The sequence below is a fragment of the Silene latifolia genome, chromosome X, assembly GCF_048544455.1.
Source record: "Silene latifolia isolate original U9 population chromosome X, ASM4854445v1, whole genome shotgun sequence".
Classification (NCBI taxonomy): domain Eukaryota; kingdom Viridiplantae; phylum Streptophyta; class Magnoliopsida; order Caryophyllales; family Caryophyllaceae; genus Silene; species Silene latifolia.
The window spans coordinates 281,516,039-281,522,665 of NC_133537.1; the positions used below are offsets into that span (position 1 = coordinate 281,516,039).

The 6,627-nt window shown below is 40.8% G+C and overlaps 1 non-coding gene across 1 annotated transcript; it reads right to left on the bottom strand.

The window, feature by feature from the left end:
• Positions 1-2,179: 2,179 nt before the first annotated feature.
• LOC141624485 (small nucleolar RNA R71) lies at positions 2,180-2,286 on the bottom strand. Its single transcript, XR_012534291.1, has one exon. It is a non-coding gene; the product is annotated as a small nucleolar RNA R71 (small nucleolar RNA).
• Positions 2,287-6,627: the final 4,341 nt, after the last annotated feature.

A 6,627-nucleotide genomic window follows, 5' to 3' on the forward strand; every position in this document is an offset into this window, starting at 1 on the left:
CCAAGGAATTTATGAAGAAAAGGGAAGAAAAGAAGAAGAAGCCTTGCTGAGGCACAATCCGTGCGGATTGTCCCCAATCCGGCCGTCCTCCAGCTGCAGAATCCGTGCGGCTTTCCACAAAGACGCTCGGATCCCACCTCCACAATCCGCCCGGATTCTCTTGAATCCGCTCGGATTCCATCGTCAGAATCCGCCCGTCCCGACCTTAATCCGCCCGGATTCCAAAGACTGTGCGCGATTTCCTCTTCTCCAAGCTACGAAGAAAGAAGCCCTTCCTTCGGAAAATACCGGCTCCTCCCTGCTCAATCTAAAAAGTGTAATTACTAGTTTAGCCCTTAGTTAACCCTAATGCATCCTCCCTAATTTCCACTATAAATACCCTATTAGTCTAATTAGAGGAGCATTCTTCTTATCAATAATTAGAGTAGTTAATATCAATCAAATCTCTCTTTAGTTTTGTAATCAACAAATAATCAAGTTCTAATACAAGTTTTATTTCCTTAATCTCTCTTTTGTTCATCCTTTATTTTGGGTAATTGAAGATTATTTGGGTTATTGTTGGGAGATTGACAACCTCTCAATCAAGCATTCAAGTACTTCTTTTATCTTTGCTTTATTATTGGAATCATTAGTAGGTATAATTCTCTTAATCCCTTTTTAATTATTGTTAATTACTTTCATTTATTCATCATGTTTCATATTGTTGGTATGATTGACAACCTTGCTAGCATGATCAACATGATAATGAGTGAGTAGTCTCTTAGCTAGGGTTAATGGGTTATTAGGGGAAACCAACATGGGGAATGATTCATGCTTAAATTAATATGCTTTCATGTTTTATTTGCTTGCTTGTTTTGATCTCAACTCATGCACATGTTATATTTGATGAAATGCTAAGCCTATGAATCCTTGCATTTACTACCATCTTCTATCTTTTCAATGAGACTTGTAAGACATAACCCAACTCGAGTCTCATTAGACCATGCATGTTGTTGAGTAGGGAAGATTAAGTCGACTTGTAGGTGTTGTACAATCTAATCGATTCGGCTCCGGGACCCAAACTTTCCTAGGATTGTAAGATATAACCCAACTCAATCCATCACAACAATAATTGCTTGCTTATAATTTGAGAACATGTTTGTATGATCAATTTCCATGATTCCCCTATGATCCCATGACACCCTAGTGTTTCTTAATCAATTGTTTACACCCCTTTTAATTCATCTTGCTAGTTTATTTTCATTGCTATTTTAGTTAGTAACCTTCTACATCAACCCAATTTGTGACACCCCCAAGACACCACTAGTTTCAATAGAAATCTCATTTCAATACCCGTCCCTTGGGATCCGACCTTTACTTGCCTCTTTACTAATTGTAGAGTTGTTTGTGAAGCTATAAATTGTGTCTTGATTCGGACGTGACCCAACGACCACACCTTTAATTGTGAACACGAAACGGACCGATAAAAAAATAGCGCCATTGCCGGGGACGGTGTTTGTTTGATTTAGATTTTTTTTTTATTATTATTAGTTGTGTCTTTCTTCGCCTTGGGGAAGTAAAACTCCTCAAGGTTTGTTCTAATTGTTTTCGAGTTGTTTGATATTTTGCATGTCTAGAAGGTCACAAGGTGATTTGTTACCTTTTGACCGTGAAATCGAAAGAACCTTGACGAACAATAGGAGACTTGTTAGGAGGAATTTAAGAGGTATTAGTGAAGTTGTTCAACCAACTATTGAGTTCGTCAACCCTTTCGCAATAGAAGGAGAGGAGAACCCATTACACAATACCCCACAAAATCAACCTACAATGCCTAAATTCTCGTCACACTCCGTACCCACCGAGGAGAACCTACCAAATGGTACTCCTACACCGCAACATCTAACCGGAAATTTTATTGCCAAGTCCGCCTTCATCCAATTAGTTGAAAGGAGCCAATTTGGGGGGATGCCTAGTGAAGACCCTCATTCTCATATGGAAACCTTTTGCGACTATTGTGATGCAATCTCTCAAACGGGTGTGACTCAAGACCAAATTAGATGGATCTTATTTCCTTTTTCTCTAATCGGCACCGCTGGCTTAATGGTTGAAGGGCCTTGACAAGGCCACCCTCGGAATAGATTCTTGGAAGAAGTTGGCTCTAGCTTTCTACAAAAAATTCTACCCACCGGAGAAGACTAACATGCTAAGAGCTCAAATTACGGGTTTTAAGCAAAGGGATGAAGAATCTTTGTATCAAGCTTGGGAGCGGTTCAAGGGAATTTGTCGCTCATGTCCTCACCATGGACTTAGCGAATGGTTTTTGGTACAACAATTTTGGAATGGTCTATATGAGGATTCAAGGAACATTCTCAACATGGGATCAAATGGAATGTTCACCGAAGTTGATGACAATCAAACATGGAACAAGATTGAGGAAATGGCGGTCCATAACTCACAATATAGTAGACCTCGCAAGGCTACTAGAGGAGGAAAGCATGAAGTGGACTCCGTTACTCAATTAGGTGCTCAACTTAGTGCTCATATTGACACAATCAATTTGAAGTTTGAAAAAGCTATGGCTAGACTTGAAGAAGTCTCAAAATCACCAAAGCATCATGTTAATGCCATGACGGCATCCTCATCAATCCCAAGTGGGATATGTGAGAATTGTGGAACTTTGGGACATGACCAAGGTGAATGTAGGGGAACAAATGAACAAGTGAATGCTTTCCAAGCATACAAGAGTGGTACCCCTTATTCCAACTATTACAATGAAAACACCAAATTCCATCCAAATCTCTCATACAAAAGCCAAAATGTTCAAAACCCTCAAACAACATACACTCCACCACCCATGAGAAACCAAAATCAAAGACCCTTTTACAATCAAAGCCAAGGTTACCAAAATCAAAATCCATACAATCACCAAAATGACCAAGGTTTTGATGTCCAAAAAGCGGTCCTCCAAATGCAAAAGAATCAACAAGAATTTTTCACTCAAATGCAAAAAGATAGCCAAGCAAAGGAAACCACCATCAACAACATCCTAGCTCACACCAAGATGTTGGAAACACAATTGACTCAACTAGCATCCTCAAGCTCACAAAGACAAAAGGGGCAATTACCACCTCAAAGTAATCCCCCTAGACATGAAACGGTTAGTGCCATTCACTTGAGAAGTGGTACAAGGTATGAAGCACCAAGGAAGCAAGTTGAGGATGAAGTTGTGGAAGCTAGTGAAAAGGAAGAAATTGTGCAAAGCTCCAAAGATGGAGAATCATCAAAAGAAGAAAGTCCAAAGAAAAATGAAGACAAGGTCAAGGAGAAGGAGCCCATTGTGATTCGACTTCCTTTTCCAAGTCGTCAAGCCAAGCCCAAATTTGATGATCAACTTGGAAAGTTCATGGAAATTGTGAAGAATTTGGAAGTCTCAATTCCTTTCACGGAATTAATCAATCACGTGCCGGCCTATGCGAAATACATGAAAGATATCCTCACAAAGAAAAAGTCGATCCGGAAGCTTGAGACTATCGCCTTCACTAAGGTGAGTAGTGCAATACTTCAAGGGAGTTCACCTCCAAAGCTAAAGGATCCGGGAAGCTTCTCAATACCGTGTACCATTGGCGACACAACGATCAACAAAGCCTTATGTGATCTAGGGGCTAGTGTGAGTGTCATGCCGTACTCGGTAAGTAAAAGGTTGGGGATGGGAGAGCTTAAATGCACCAACATCACACTCCAAATGGCCGATAGATCGACAAAGACACCATTAGGGATATGGGAAGATGTCCCCGTACGAATTGGGAAGTTTTTCATCCCGGTGGACTTTGTCATTGTTGATATGGAGGAAGATTCCAACATTCCAATCATTCTAGGAAGACCTTTCCTACACACCGCGGGTGCGGTAATTGATGTGAAACATGGTGAGCTCTCTCTAGAAGTGGGAGATGAAAGCATAACCTTTAATCTTGACAAGACTATGAGAGCTCCTCATTTGCATGAACCATGTTTTATGATTGATCATTATAGCCGAAAGGATGAAAGGAAGAAATCGGAACTCCAATGGAAGAAAAAAATTGAAGATGCTCCATTCAAAGAGCAAGTGAATTGTGACAAGGAGAGCTTGCAAAGCTCATCAAAATGAACCAAAGAAGAAGAGGATGGCCTCATTGGCCAAGAGAAGAATTTGGGAGAGTTGTCTCCATCAAATCAAGAGATTTTCAATGATCAACTTAATGAAGTTTGTGGTCTTTGGGACGACGAATTTGAAGGGATTTTTAATCCCTACATTGGTAATGCCATCGATCAAGACCGACAACAAGGGCCAAGGTCTATTGAAGACCTCTACCATAATAATGAACAAGCTTTCGATTACTTTTTCAAGGTGTTGAGCAACATCAACAACACCTTGGACATGCCCCCTTGACATCTCATCAAGAATGAGAGTTTGGTGGAGTCCTCCCTAAACCACCAATTGTAAATATTTCTAACTCCCTAACTCGCATTTCAATTCTTGTATTGCATTTTTGTCATATTTGGATTTTTATTTGCTTTGATCAAGATATTTGTCATGTTTGAGAGAAGTGAGGGAGGGACTAACAATCTCAAAATTGATGTGTAGTGCTTTCGCTTAGTGTGGGGATGGCAATTGCCTAGGCTATCCATGCCTTAGTAGTGCCCCCGCAATGAAGAACACAAGAATTGAAGAAGAATAGGAGGTTGATAAGGGATATGCATTGTGCACGGATGGAACTGAATCCGGGTACACAGGGGTAGAATCCGAGCGGATTCAAGAGAATCCGCCCGTCTTCATGCAATCCGAGCGTACTGGGTTGAAGACGCACGTCCCTATAAGCTGAAATTTTGAAAGATTTTTTACTGTAAGAGAATCGGGCGTCACGAACAGCAATCCGCCCGTCTCGGTAATCCGTCCGTCTTGGATGAGAAGACGCCCGTCTTCTCTGCTGAGGAAAACAAGGAAAATTTCCTGGACTGAAATCCGTCCGTCTTCAGGCAAATCCGCCCGTCCCGTATCAAGCAAATCCGAGCGTCTTCTTCTGAATCCGCCCGTCTTTAGGCGTGTTTTATCAAACCCAGAAAGTGCAGAATCCGCCCGTATTAGGCAGAATCCGCACGGATTACCCCTGCAGTTCGAATTTTTTCGGTCTTTATAAAATCCCTCCCACCTTCATTCATTCATTCATTCATTCATTCATTCATTCATAACACTACTTCAAAACATCAAAACCCTCATCCTCTCCATCATAAAAACAAAATCCCTCAACAACATTCACCAAAATCAAATCAAATCATCCTTCTAACAACAAATCAATCACTCCTTTTTCAATAAAAATCAAAACCAAGCACAAAATCTTCAACCTTTGAGTCGATTTTTGAATTCCTAAAGGCAAAGCCTTTCACCTTTAAATCGATTTGGGTACACTACAAATTGAAGATTTTTCATTCTTTTCTTGGTTAGTTCATCAATGGCAAGGACTAAGGGAGCAACAAAGGCAACAAAGGCACCAAAGGCACTTTCACAAAGGCAAAAGGCTCTTCAAGCAAAGAAAGCATTGACTATGGTGGTAGCAACACCAAACTTGGAAGTGCAACAACAACAACAACAACCCTCTATGGGAGCAACAACATCTTCTACTCCGGAAATCGATCAACTTTTGCAATATCCGGAGGTAACTTTTATTTCCAAAACCCATAGAGATACTTTTGCCAAGTTTGCTAGGAAATCAATTCAATCCACCAAATTTATTTGTGAAGACACCTTGGGAAAGTTGGGTGTCCTTGAGCAAACTAGAGCCTTTTTCAAAGCCATGGGGTTAGAGAAATTGTTTGAATCAAAAGAATTGACATACCCCTCCCTTACCTTGGAGTTTTTGAGTTCTTTGAAAGTCACCAAAGTTGAGAGTAGGGAGAATCTCGAGTTTCGTCTAGCTAATGTTAGTAGACGCATTTCCTTTAGGGAATTGAGTGAAATTTTGGGTCTTAGTGATGAACCAAGTTATTTTAAGAATTATGGAAAGTATGACCCCGACCCTCTTTGGGAGGCAATTTCCGGGAGGAAATTTGAGGACTTTCATGCGAGTCGTGCTCTTTTAGTCCACCATCCGGGCATAAGAGTATGGCACAAGGTCATAGGCAACACCATTATTGCAAGGAAAGATACCAACCATTTCACCAAACTTGATTTTATTCTTCTTGAATCGGCTTTGAACATTGGAAGAGTACACACCAAGCCTTTCAACTCTTTGAGGCTTTTGGTAGATAGATGGCTCAACATTGATTGTGGGAAGAAGGGCACTACCGTTATTGTCAATGGCGGCCTAGTCACTATCCTAGCTAAGTACTTTGATCCTAACTTCAATAAGGATAACAAGTACAAAGCAAAGGAGGGTGGTCATCTTGTTGATCTGCATACTATGATACACAAGTACAAGTGGGTTGCTCATAACCCTCTTGATACCAAGTATGGATGGCTCACTAGTGAAGCTAGATCGTTCACCTTGCCTTCAAAGATTTGTCGTCTAAGCGTCCACCCGACCAATTATCTACTTCCCCTTTCTAAAGAGGCCGAGTATATTATTCAACAACAAAAAGGTGAACTTGAAATGCCCTCCTCTTCCATTGTCATAC